At 40.4% G+C, this 14,025-nt stretch overlaps 1 long non-coding RNA gene across 2 annotated transcripts; it reads right to left on the reverse strand.

The window, feature by feature from the left end:
• Positions 1-1,045: 1,045 nt before the first annotated feature.
• Positions 1,046-13,681, reverse strand: LOC137300828 (uncharacterized). Of its 2 annotated transcripts, none has more exons than XR_010958161.1 (4): positions 13,604-13,681; positions 6,385-6,519; positions 2,235-2,442; positions 1,046-1,083 (listed from the first exon to the last, which is right to left on the reverse strand). It is a non-coding gene; the product is annotated as an uncharacterized lncRNA (long non-coding RNA). The 2 variants fall into 2 exon arrangements; XR_010958162.1 differs by lacking the exon at positions 13,604-13,681 and adding an exon at positions 10,103-10,291.
• Between the last annotated feature and the right edge of the window lie 344 nt (positions 13,682-14,025).

The following is a 14,025-nucleotide window of genomic DNA, read 5'->3' on the forward strand; positions in this document are numbered from 1 at the left end:
TCTGCATGGTCTCGCCAATGTACCATGCTCTGGGGCATCCTTTCCTGCAACGTATGAGGTAGACAACGTTGGCCGAGTCACAGGAGTATGAACCATGCACCTGGTGGGTGCTACAGTCCTTGTGGTGATGGTGCTCCCACATTCCTCCATGTATAACCAGTTTTGAGTACCGTTCTGCTTAGAATCATGCTTTGCATTGACACCAATGTAGCTACAAACAAAGCAAACTCAGGGAACAAATAACATGGTTTCTATATTGCACATTCAGTGAACATGAGCTTTAGAGTCTAGTCCATTCCCTGCGACAGGAGGAATGAATAGAAGGGAAATGTGTTGTTTACAGCATGCATCATACAGAAAGTAACAATACAATCATTTTGCCAATGATTGGTACAGTCCAGGTGTCTATGGTACAGTCCAGGTGTCCATGCAGTGTATATGGAGTGTGCTCTGCTCTCAAATCCTGTATTGCAATGTTTGTAAGTGGATCATTGTTCATGGTAAATTGGATGGTATGCTGATCTAGAACAGCAGGAGTGTTATACCATGTAACATATTCTGCTGCCAAAGTGCAGCTGTCCTTAATTTGGCCTATTTCTTTAAGGTCACAAAAGTATAATTATAAAATAAACTCACTCTTAAAGAAATTGCAGTTTACTGGCTATTAGTGAGGAAAGTTTGCAGATTGGCAGGTGCTTGTAAATTCCCAGCTGTAGATCGGGTGTGGAGGGGAAACATGAAATAACTGTCTTTCTTTTGGCATTTTGAAAATATGGGGCTCAATTTTAAAAGTCAAATCTGGGTGTGTTGGGGGCAGGGGGGCAAAGAAAATCAGACAAATCCGGAGCGGGATCAAATCCCGGCTCCAACCCGCCGACTTCCGCATTTGACCCAGAGTCATCTGGATGCGCGTGCCGTTCCCGAACCCAGAAGTCCCGCCGGCAATTAAAGCCGGCAGGACGATATTTAAAGCAGCAAATGTACTTCACTGAGGTACTTAAGATCATTTATTTTTTGCCTTTTAAGCAGTTAAAACGATTTTGAACTTACCTGGGCAGCTTTCCCATGGCTTCCGATTCACGCCTGGTGAAACCATGTGTGAAGGGCCGAATCGGTAAAAAATAGACGAGATAGATTAAATAAAATTACATTTCACATTGTAAAAAAACAAATAAATATAACTTCCAAAGATATCACCTGCAACTTCCCCCCCATCCGATGTCTGATGTCACTTGCACCCCCTCCGATGTCTCCTCCCCCTGGGATCTATGTCTCCCCTCCCCCAATCTCTCTCCCAACTGATGAGGTCTCTCTCTCTCTCTCTCTCTCTTTTTTCTCCCCCTCTCTGATGTGCAGCTGCTGTCAATCAGGCTGGCTGCCGGGCGCCAAACCCGGACGAGGCTTTAATTGGCCTCGTTAGGGTTGCAACCCGCCTACTTCCCTTCAGGGTTTGGTGCTCGCAAATCACCACCCCCCCCACAACCCCGCACTCTTCCCGCTGGCCTTTTAAAATTGAGCCCATGATGTCTGAAGTGAGACATGTGCATTACCTAAATATGTTTATATTTAAATAGATAGATAGATAGGTAGATGTGCCATAAGTGGATCCACTGCTTGTCGACTGAAGCAGAAGAAGCCCACTTTTCAATGAGGTGAATTCCTTTCCAGTCTTGGTGAGTTGCATAATGGAATAACTCACAAAGCTAACAAATAACATTGGCCCGTTCACCCCTCCATCTCTACATCTGCATATTTCTGTGTGTTTTTTGTTGCATCTGATTGCTTGTGGCCTAAGGCAGGCCTTTCTTGCCTCACGAACTAGCTTCCCATTTGTACCAAGGGTGCATTTTAGTCCTCTTAGTGGAGTCATGACTTTTGGTTAGCGTCCAGTTTACATTTTTGGCAAGTGATAAATTCATTTAGGTAAGTTCATAAAAAGCCCAATCACAAAGCAGCAATAAACTGTTAAAAAGCATTGCTCCAGTTTTGATGATTCCCAGTGCAGAGAATCTGCCAGCGGAAGTAGAACATTAACAGTGGAAATAACTTTTGAAATGTGTATAGCAGGTATAAAAATGATCTCTTCCTGGTAGGATATTATACCAGTAATGGTACATTACATGAGTTATTTCACAAAACATAAAACAAAAGGTAGGTTAAATCCCATGGCATGTATTTAATGTATGAACTTCAATAATGATTTACAATTCCTGTCAGAAATGATTTGCTCTTACCATCAAAATAGAGACAGCAATGGGTCCTACTTGAATCCGATTGCAGTATCTTCTGACATGTACTATCCACACTTGTGTTCTCATTGTGCATAGATTATTGGCTAGCTCTCGATTCTAGAGGACGAATTTCGCGAGGGTTGTCCGGCTCGTAACTAACATCTGTAAACCTCTCAGCAAATCTCTGTATGTCTGCTCAACCCAGTAGACCCTGTAACCAGTAAAAAGACTTATTTCACGGTCGTCGATAAGCATTGTACAACTAAACGTCATTATCTGTCATATAAGGAAAAAAAAGTTTTATGCAGCGAGTGGTTAGGATCAGGAATGCACTGCCTGAAAGGATGGTGGAAGCAGGGTCAATTGTAGCTTTCAAAAAGGAATTAGATAGGTACCTGAAGGAGAAAAATTTGCAGGGCTACAGGGAAAGAGCAGGGGAGTGGGACTAGCTGGATTGCTCTTGCAGAGAGCCAGCGCAGGCTCGATGGGCCAAATGGCCTCCTTCTGTGCCGTAACCATTCTATGATTCTATGATTTTCCTCTACGCTAACAAACTGAAACATGGATCAGGGTTTATTGGTGAGGAAAATGGAGTTAGTACTAATGGATCTTTCATTATAAACCAATGTGTATAATTTCCTCCCATACTCACAATGTAAAATGGAAACACATGCTTGTTAAGGGTTGATCTGCACAGAAACATGTAGCTAATAAAAGAAGTTTAGCTAATTGCTCACAGCAGACTAGTGTGTAAGTAGTGCAGAGAATGGATAATATGTAAACGTATCTGTACAACAATGCTGGAAATGAATAGAGCACCACAGTGTTAATGGTACAGCGTGGGCTCATGAGCTGGCACAAGCAGTGCACAAACCTCAGCAATCAGAGGGAGACCTTAGTAGAATGGTTTCATTGCACCTACCATCTGAGCTGATCTGCAGCTGTGCACCATAAACGTGCATTGTACATATTTACAGTACTGGAACTGCTAGTTCCTTTACCTGATTAGTTGGGCCAAGAAACTTCCTGGGATCAATTTGGTATCATTTTTGATGAAAGAAGTTTCCTTTACACCACATGAAAGGGTGCAAAGCAGGATATAATCCAAATGATGTAATTTATCTCGTGAATTATATAGTGCTTCTGATGTGTGTGCATGTGACATTGCAATATGTGTGGTGTTAGAGTACTCATGGGGCAAGTGTTCATGTAGTTTTCCTACGGTGCTTTAAAGTTGCCTTTGTGATTTATGAACTTCTATGCCTTGGTTCTTCCTGTGCCCTTGTGCCTAACTGCTCTCTCAGCTGGGTGGCAGTGTGGATTGATGGCTGAGCCAATTGCTCAGTTGCCAGGAATTCAAAAGACTGACTACCTATATCTACGAATCCAGCTGATGGACCTCCATCCTTGCCAGAAGTCCCCTTTGCTGCAGTTGCTGTGGTATCACTGCTATCAGATGTTATGCCTGCAGGAACTTGTGTAGGGCAAAGTAGTGACAATGAGCAGCTGTCACTTAATTGCTTCTGTGTCTCTCCACAAATGTCACTGCTGGAGGCCATCTCCTCACAGACTTGCTTAAGCACAGACAGTACCTCTCTGTAAGGTCTTTAGAGCTCTTCCAACTGGATCTGCTGATGGTTTGTCCAGAAAAAGTTGAATTTGGCCTTTACTCCTTCTTGGATCTTGCATGTCAAATCATCTGTAGTTCTTCCATTGCCATGGTATGAAATCAAAAGCCTTCTTAACGCTTTCCAGATGCTGTACTTTTCCATATGGGAAAGCAGGCGCACGAAGGAGAAGATTCTGGGGCAACTCACCAGGGGCATGCAGCACCCACAATTTGCTGGCCCCACTTTCTCTGCTACATTTTGACCACTTATGACATGTGTCCCAGGGTGTGCCGCCTCCTCCATATTGCGAAATGATGATCATGGGTGTTTGCTTCTGGGTGGCTGCTTACTGCCAGTGCGGTGATGATAGTAGATACTCTGGTGAATGAATGGTCTTGTTCAGAGGCCTGCTGCAGACTGCTGCTTTTGCCACACTCTTGTGAAGAGAGCAGGTGGGACATTATTAGTGGCTAAGCACATTTATGAATTTGGTGATTTTTTTACATTGCATTACTTATTAAACATTTATGCACAGAAGTATGAAGTCATAGCTGCTACATATGATAGACCGCACCAAATATATGTTTGATACGGAGCAGATTAGGTGGTCCTAGTTCCCTGGTATACTTTGAAGAAATAGTTTGGGTTTATTTTATCTATACCATATACTTCATTAGGTATCCCTTTAACTGCCTTCTTTCTAGACTATGGAACTTGAGTTTCCTAATCTTTCCTTGTAGTTCATCTCCTTTATACTTGGAATCAATTTTGTTCCTCTCCAATACATGTACATATTTTATGGCATGGTGACTAGACTAGCAGTATTCCTCTAGAATATTACAGCAACCTGGTTTTTAAAATTCTTGCTGTCGATTGCAAGGAACGTGGACTTCAATATGTGTGAAATCAAAACTGTCTGTTTTGCTCCTTCTACCTCGTCTGACTGCTTCCCTTTCCTGACCCTTAGTCTTTCTCTTGTCCTACTAATCAAGCCCCACTGCATAGTTTTTCTTTCATCTCCCCTCCAACCCTCACTGTATCTTGTCCATGAAGCCCACTGCCTGCTCCCTTGACCCCCTCCTGTCCCAGCTCCTAAACAGCCATCTTCCCCTCCTTCACCCATGTTTGCCAACATTATCAACCTGTTCCTACCCTCTGGCCAGGTATGTCCTTCAAAACCGTCATCATACCCCTCCTCAAAAACCCTACGTTTGACTATTCCATCCTCTCCAACCTTCCTCTTCTCTTTAAAGTCATCGCCTCCCAATTATACAATGCCCAATTCTTTTCTAGGGCTTTTTTGGCACCATATCTTAGCAATCTCTTCCAACCATGCATTCTTGCACACACCCTCTGTTCCTCCAACACTGGCCTACTCCTTGTTCCCCACTCCTCCTCCCCCACCATTGGCACCACTCCTTCAGCCACTATGCCCCTTCCGTCTGGAACTGTCTCCCTTGTCCCTATTTGCAAAAGCCACCCTAAGACTCTTTCCTTTGACCATGCTTTTTCTCCCCTCCAACCCTCTTTAACCCTTTGGCCCTCATGATTCATGTCCAGCCTTTGTCCACCACCCTGTGAAGCATGTGAGGAGCAACAGAGAAATGCAAGTTTGTATTGTAGTCTTAACCTAAACTTGCTAAACTCCCAGCTAAGGCTCTCCATAGCCTGCTGAGTCTCAGTCTGGACTTGTTGCATTTGCTGCTAAGTCCCAACCTGAATTCTTCAAATCTCCTACCAGAAATCACATCCAGTAATGAGTTGAAAGTATGTGAGGTGAGGAGTTCTCTAACATCACCACAGCTGCTTTCTGCTCAAACTTATCCCATTCCCTCAAGACTGCTTCACTATCTGTCATTCACTGACATCCAGCAAGAAAAAAATCTGAAAACAAAATCATAATCATAACATTATGGGTTCTGTACCAGGGTTTACACTGTAGACCTTAAAAAAATGAATTTTATTAAATAATTGACAAGACAGATCCAGTCAGTCACATGTACCAACATTGGAATGGGGGTTTTCCAGTATTTAGTCATATAAATAACCAAAACCAATTACACCCAAGATACTCTGAGCTGTTTACCTGAATTATCAGCACTCAAGGCTATAATTAACTGGAACATTTTGTAACTCAAAGAGATAGCTAAGTTTTTTTTTAAAAAGACCAACTATCAAAATGTCCCCAGTGGAACTACACTACACCCATAATTTATATGTTCATTATAAAAAAACAGACGTTTTGGAGGGAGGAGAGGCTGGGAATTACTCTCCGCTTCAGATGACATCTATAACATGTTCAACAGTTACTCTGATGGTTTATAAAACATCATCTAAACTTTCAGTTCAGTTACAGCCGAATACTCTCCCCCCAATCTTTCATAATTCTGCGTATCTATTATAGATTAGAAGTCTTGCATATGTACACACTTTCTGTGCCATATTTCCTTCCTGTAACACTTTCCTGTCATGCCTTTTTCCATCATGCTTTTTCTGTCACCCTATTTACATCTTGTGTGTATGTGTGTTGTGATTAAACTTACTTATTCATTTATTAACTCTGAGTCCTCCAAGTTAGGTGGTGCTGTTGCACATTTACCAGTGCGACATCCCTGTTGCCACCTCCAAGACAGATGGTGCTGTCAACATCTTCCCTGCCCTCTCCCTCTGCACCTGGTCTTTAAAAGAAGTTACGAAGTAACATTAACTGCATCGTAAAATGAACATACGAGATGATTGATTTAAAGTTTCGATACATATGTGCACATAATCACGGATCTCAGGCCCAAAAATATCAGGCACACTCCCACAACACTCTAATAAAAACAGAATTCAATAATATATTGTACTTTACATGGGATAAAACAACATAACCTCTGACTCAGCATAGGCAATGCCACATGCAACTGCTAGTTATAAAAATCAGTATGTTAGTGCACACAGACGTTACATTGCAGACATTACACTGTTATAGATGCAAAACACTTAAAAAAATTAAAGAGCCAGGTACTTAGTGTTGGGTGCCTCTGAATCTGACAAGCACTTTATAATTTGCAATGTTCCTTGACCAAATGACAAATAAACTCTGAGTGACCTAAACTTGTGCTTACTTAATAACAATTACATTTTGTTATTTGAAAGGAACAAAGGTCCATCTTAGGAAAGTAACATATTGTGCATTGCATGATATCAAACCCCTGTCCTTATAAAACAGTATATTTTATGACTTGCCATGAGCAAAACTATGGGAGATTTCCTTCAATAGTATATACATATATTCCTGCATATTATTGAAAAACCCACAATGCACCCATGGTTATGATTATCTTGCATTGCATTAAATATGTAATTGTACCCTTTCCCCTATTACTTTATCTCATGAATGCTTTAATTGAATGATCAGCTACTCACCATACATACAGATTAACATTACTATACATGACCTTTTTCTTTGTTAAAAGTCAAACTTTAAAGATACAAATATTTCAAGTATAGATGAAAGAAATATAAAACTGTACTTTAGCCTTTGAGTTCAGATAATGTTTAGAAATTACCTGACCTTCACTCTCATATTATCATAAACCCTGAGTTATTATATATGAATGAATAGTCCATTAGTGTTATCCTCACATTACATTACTTTATAAACATCTACTGTTTCAATAAACTTATCAAATGGAAGAACTTTTCCCCTCACTGTGCATGACGTACTCCCTAGGTTAGGTAGAGCGTTGGTCAGATTTAACCCCAACCTCAGAAGTGTACTATTTATCACGTCAACCTGATTTTTTTCCATTTCCTTCAGCAGCCAACCTGTGGCCTCTCTGCCAGTTGCCAATATTGCCAATTTAATGCCAATATTGCCAAGATTTGCCAAGTCCTAGCATTTTGTGCTGTGAGCTAATAGCAACCAGCAATTGGGCTAAGGCAAACCAAACTCTATTCATGTAGGGTTCTTGCAGTTGGTAGAAAGAGGAGTATCATCATAACATCATCTATACCCAGAGAACTCATTGATGTTCCCTCATTGCTTTTGAGCTATACAGTTTATTTACTTGAACAAATTTCTATAAGTTTACACAGTTAAAATCCACTTTCTCTTCTCCTTGCTGTTTTATGGACCAATATTTGTTTTCATGCAAAAATAAAAGTACGTTGCCCTCAGTTTGAACTTTCTGTAATAATTTCATACCAATCAACTTCCTTTTAAATTTTATTGTCGTAAATTATTTACTGGTGGTCTTTCTTCAAAATCAATTTGAGTGCTCGGAGATCACTGGTTGGTTGATTGTGAATATACGAAATTGACCAGAAATTGACAAGTAAATCAATGGAAGTGGAATACCACAGCTTTAACTATTTTTGAGTCTGGATTACACAGACTCATTCTGCATTATATGCTCAATATGTCCATAGTTGTTCCAACAGAGCAAGGTTAAAGGAAGATTACAGTAAAGTTAACCCCAGATGAACATGTGTAACGCCAAAGCATAGAATTCCACTTCCTATTCACATATAGGATTCCTGAAGCATTTGGTGTTCCCAGTTATATGGAAATTGATTCAAACTGAGTCAATTTGGATAAATTAGGAAAATAATCTAAGTTTAAACAAACTTTGGATTTGTACAGCTGTCATCCTATGGATATTTTTATTAAAGATCCTATTCTGCATTAAAAACGCCTTAATATTTGTCTACTAAATAATAGTAGCTGCACTTCAAAGTAATTCATTGTATGTAAAACACTTTGGGACCTTTCAGAAATGTGTGATTTATGAATATCTCTTTCTAATATTTATTCTGGTATAAACCTCTATGGGGGTCAAATTTTGAAATCAATTCACTGTAATTATTTTTAAGTCATTAATTAATTCCATTTATGCTCAGATTACTCAATTCACTGTTTACGTCCTAAATTACTAAGAGTCACACAATACATTAAGTGAGCAAAATGGGCGTATAAGATTCAAGCCTTAACCCAATTAAATTCACACCCTATATAGCTGCTGTGGTAAAGCAAAGTGAGTGAGTGAGTGATTGATGAATAAGTAAGAGAAGTAAATGAGTTTCTACCAAAATACAGTGGGTTTTAATTGAGCCTTGAGTACTGGAAGAAGCTTTTAACACCAAGAATAAAGTGGATTAAGAAACCTTGAAGAGAGGAGTATTTTTTTCCAGGTTTCATCAGCGATATTCAGTGTTAGTAAAGTCAAAACTTGTTTTTAAGGTTATTAATCAGAAAGAGACTGTAATCTGAAATCTTATGAAATGAAAGAAGGTCTACCTTAAAAAACCACAAAAAAGAACGTATCAAAATCCAAAAATCACTTATCAAAATACAGAGCCATAATTGTTCTCTAAATTGAAGGTATATTGGTTCAGGCAGATTATGGAAGGGCTTCACTGCACTTGATCTTTCCACTTGCACTTCCACAATAGTCACAAACCTATATGCCAGTTGATAATCTGTTGTTTTCTTTTGCCATCCTTGATTTTACTGACTGTGCATCTTCATTACAACAACTATGATAACAGCTTAGGCAATGGGATAAAATAGTTCAAGATGAGTATGGGTTTCTTCAGTTTTTGATATATGTGACTTACTGACACTGTTACAACATGTGCTACAGTGGTTAACATTTGCTCCACTTCAGACCTCAAGTTGAAGAAACAGTCTTTGGTCACATTATCCAGCATGTTCAGGCTGCCGACTCTTTCAAAACATCCAACACTTGCTGCACAGTACTCCCCATGCAGCCAAATGAAGAGGACGCACTATGCGCATAACCCTGAATTTTTTCCTCGAAGATGCTCTTTTGGGGTTGGCAGCAGGTAGCACCATCAAGGCCAGTTGGCAGCAGGCCTACCAAGAAGTTGGTAACAGGTTGAACACTGTGTGCCTGTCCCCCTGAACCCTGGATGATAAAGTCTGATGACTTGCACAAAAGTTAAATCAATACTAATATGTAAATGAAGATGCTAAATGAAGGCCCAGATACTCTGAATGCTCTGCAGAGCTTCTTTCCATTACAGCACTATATCCACAAGTTCAGACAAAGATCTGTCCGTGAAACAAGCTTTCTGATTATATCGCTGAATATAGTAGCCTCAGTATTGTACTCTCTGCCACTGGCTTATCATCACTGAGTGTCACGTATACTGGTTAAATAGAAGTGTGAAAAAGGACATTACTAATACTACTAGTAAATCCTCGACAGGTGCCACGGATTTACAAGCAGTTGCCAATCTACAGCAACTTACCTAAGCAATTACTCTCTAAGTGACCTCTCGATATCCCTATTCACATCACGTATCCACAGGGAGTGCTTAAGCAATAGCCTTAAAATGACAGCTAAGAATAAACATCACAATCATGCTCCAGATCGCAGACTAGTGGTTACAGTAGTGTGGTAGTTATGTTACTGGACCAGTTATCCAGAGAACATCAGTTCACATTCCACCATGGCAGTTTGAGAATTTGAATTCAGTTATCAAGATCAAAAATCTGGAAATAAAAAAACTGGTATCAGTAAAAGTAACAATGAAGCTGTCGGATTGTTGTAAAAACCCAACATTATTTCACTAATGTCCTTTAGGGAAGGAAACCTGCTGTTCTTACTTAGTCTGGTCTATATGTGACTCCAGTCCCACACTTCTGAAGTAGCCTAAAAAGCCACTCAGTTGTATCAAACTGCTTCAGTTCAAGAAAAAGGCAGCCCACCATCACCATCTTCTCAGGGCAACTAGGGATGGTGCAAGAGCTTCATTTCCATATGCAATCTGATGCAAATGAACTCAGGTATAATTTTACGAAGCTAATGCCTAATTTGCATAGTGCATTTATCCTACACACCTAACGTAAGTGTTACAGGCCAGTCAGATTCTGCCTTTTCAAGCAATACTTTTTTTTTAAAAGGTGAATTGTTGCCATAATGAGTAAAGCATTCAGTGACTGTCAGGATTGCCTCCAGAAGAGATCCAGCCCCCGTGGCTCAGGGTGCTGCAGACCAAATTGACACACCTCCTGCCAGGCAGAGCTATCTGCTTGCCTGTGGGGAGAGAGGCCTTCAGTGACAAATAAGGTAGACATCCCATCCACCCACCTCTTGAAGCAACAGCTCTATTGTCTGGAAATCTGGGGGCTCTACCTTGACGATTGTGCCTGATTTGCACTCTGTACGATTTTCCATCATTAAAATGAATGAACGAAACATAGTGAAGTCAGGCGATTTAGGTGCGCTGACTTCCATGCCTGAATTCTCCGTATGTGCTCCCATCGCATGAAGCTCAGTGCTCAATTGTAAAAATTATCCCGGCAAGACATCATCGTCATGTTACAATCACACATATAAGCGACTAATTGGGAAAAGATGCTCTTCAGCACAATGTGTGCAGAGGGGAAAATTGCTGCTTTGTGAAGAAGTGTTTCTAGCTGCTCCAGGAACTTACCCACGTAACTTCCCTAGGAGACAACAGCACTCCTTTATGGCATGGCTTCTGGGGCTAAATCTGATAAATATAGAATAACAGGTAGTTGGCAGTGAGTTACCAAGCAGTAATTCAATCAAGCGATTCTGAGGATGTCATAAACCCATAAGAGCAAAGTTCAAGCAGTGTATGGATGTCAACAGCCCATTTCCTGGATGAGATACAGTTGACACACAGCCAGTTCAGTTTTTTTTTTAAATTCCTTTTTTGAGTATCGTTGTTTAAAAATACTGGCAGGTGTGCTGATTCCAGTGTGATGCTGTTGAAAGGGTAATTAAAAATAACAAGTGATGTTGGATATAATGGTCCTTGCTGTTAACTCCTGTGCCATAATATAGTATTATCAAGTTACTTTTCTGGTAACAGTTTACTATATATGCTACACATTATATAAAATAACCTGGAATTTGATCATCAAAATAGTTACAGACACCTCCCCGCTCATCCCTTGCTAAGGCTCTCTGATATATTATCACCATATAACACTCCGTCACCTCAATTTTTCCTCATTTCTCCCTCGTCTTCTCCTGAACCTGCTTAACCCTTGCTTTGGTAACTACTCACTGGTGCCAGGCACTCTCTGGTACCTCGCTCAAATGGCATTCTTCACTTACAAACCTTGACAGTGATTGCCAGAAGGCTATTCAACCGTGGGAGCATCTCACCAAAGCCCTGCTGTGTCTTCACTCAACATCCCCACAAGGACACTTTCCGGAAGGAGTCAATGGATAGCAATCGAGTGTGGGAACCCTGGCCCAGCTGCTGCTTTTACTGAGATCTGCTAACTGAGTGAAGACTGAGGGTTAAAACTGGGACCTTCTGGTTCAGCCGCACGCTGCCTTTACTAACCAAGCCATCAAGGAAAGATGACCGCATTTTATTATGGGCCCTTCACTAATAGCCAAGCCATACAAACACAGCCTTTAAAACATACATCTTCTGTGAATGTCAGAGCGAGTGTATAAAGGGAGGTCCAGAAAATTGCAAAATTTCAAGAATGAGAAAACTTGCATAAAATTTTTCGCAGTTTTAACCTGAATTTCAATCTGGTGACAATCTGACATGGGAAGAATGACGTCCAAGGGTTTCAGTTTCATTCCCAAGGCTGTCAATTAAAGTAGAAGCAACATTACACTGGTGTTCTATTTCTGCATCTTGGCCTGATAAATCCTAGAAAATATGTAAATGTTTCATCTCCTATGACCAGTTTTCATCCCTTCTCCAAGCACACAAACAACATACACATCATAGTCTTTTTTAAAAAATGATGTATAATATGTGAATTTCTTTGTAATTCACCACCTGCAAGATCCTGTTCCACAAACTCAATATTCTGTGAGATCCCAAGTCACATTATGCCAGTGGGAGCAGAGAAATGAATGCCATGTATTAGGACATATACAGGATAAGTGGTTAGGGATTACAGGGAGCAAAACAATCTCAGGGCCCAAAAAAAAAATCAAACATAACCACTCGAGCTTTTCTCTCACAGTTGATGACAACTTTGGAACACTTTGATTGGATGACCACATTCTCATCCACTCCAGCATCCTCTACATCGTGTATTCAGAACTGCCGTATAACTACAAAGAAAACTGATTATTTTTCAATAAAACCCTCTCTCGCCATCAGCTGACACTATTGTAACCCTGCACTTGCATCATAATGTCAAATGTGTCACGTTCCTGTCCTACAATGCACATTTGTGGGGGGAAAAAAAACAAGTCAGCTGTAATGTTAACCGGTGGTGCCTGGTATGAAGACACAGTAAATCAGTAAAGGGAAAGCTTTAAAAAGGTAAATGATCAAACTTGTGTACTGTATAAAACATAACCACTATTTTCATTGTGTTACCAGGGCTCCAATATGTGAACCATTGGATTTTCTCTCTCAAGGTTTATGACAACCTTCAAGACACTTGACTGAGTGACAACTTTATATCAGACTCTCCTTCATTCTCCATGTAATGTCACTTCTGTCTCTACTACCATGATGTGGAGATGCCGGTGATGGACTGGGGTGGACAAATGTAAGGAATCTTACAACACCAGGTTATAGTCCAACAGTTTTATTTGAAAATCACAAGCTTTCGGAGTTTACCTCCTTCGTCAGGTGACTCCGAAAGCTTGTGATTTTCAAATAAAACTGTTGGACTATAACCTGGTGTTGTAAGATTCCTTACATCTACTACCATGGGCAGAATACTTGCGTTCTGCAAGTTTTACTTCTGAGGCATTCCCTTTTTTTCCAAAACCTGTGCCTCTCTATGCTCACCTGCTCGTTGTCTTTCATTAAAAGTTATCTTTCACTTCTAAAGTCAATTCAGCCTGAAGTATCGCCAGCCATTTTTCGACGGAACAAAAGTTGAAAGGTCGTGAGGCGAAATTGCAAATCATTTATTAAGTGAGAGGATTGGCACAACAGCCTGAACTCGCCCATGATCTTCTGATAAGCGCTGGCAGCGAAACGAGATACCTCGCCACTGGCCGGTGTTCGGAAAAGTTACCCCCTGCCCCCAAAGTGTACCTTTTGATATCATCCTTTGAAGCAGTAATAAATGATACACTTGAAAGGTACAGCTGTTCATTCACATTCCTTTCACATTGAATTCAAATTTGATCTTTTTAAATCTCTTCTTACTGATTGAATCCCTGCATTGCCTGTAGGAAGCTAGTAAATAAAACTCCTGCACCTAA

This window comes from Heptranchias perlo, chromosome 32 (genome assembly GCF_035084215.1).
Source record: "Heptranchias perlo isolate sHepPer1 chromosome 32, sHepPer1.hap1, whole genome shotgun sequence".
NCBI classification, from domain to species: domain Eukaryota; kingdom Metazoa; phylum Chordata; class Chondrichthyes; order Hexanchiformes; family Hexanchidae; genus Heptranchias; species Heptranchias perlo.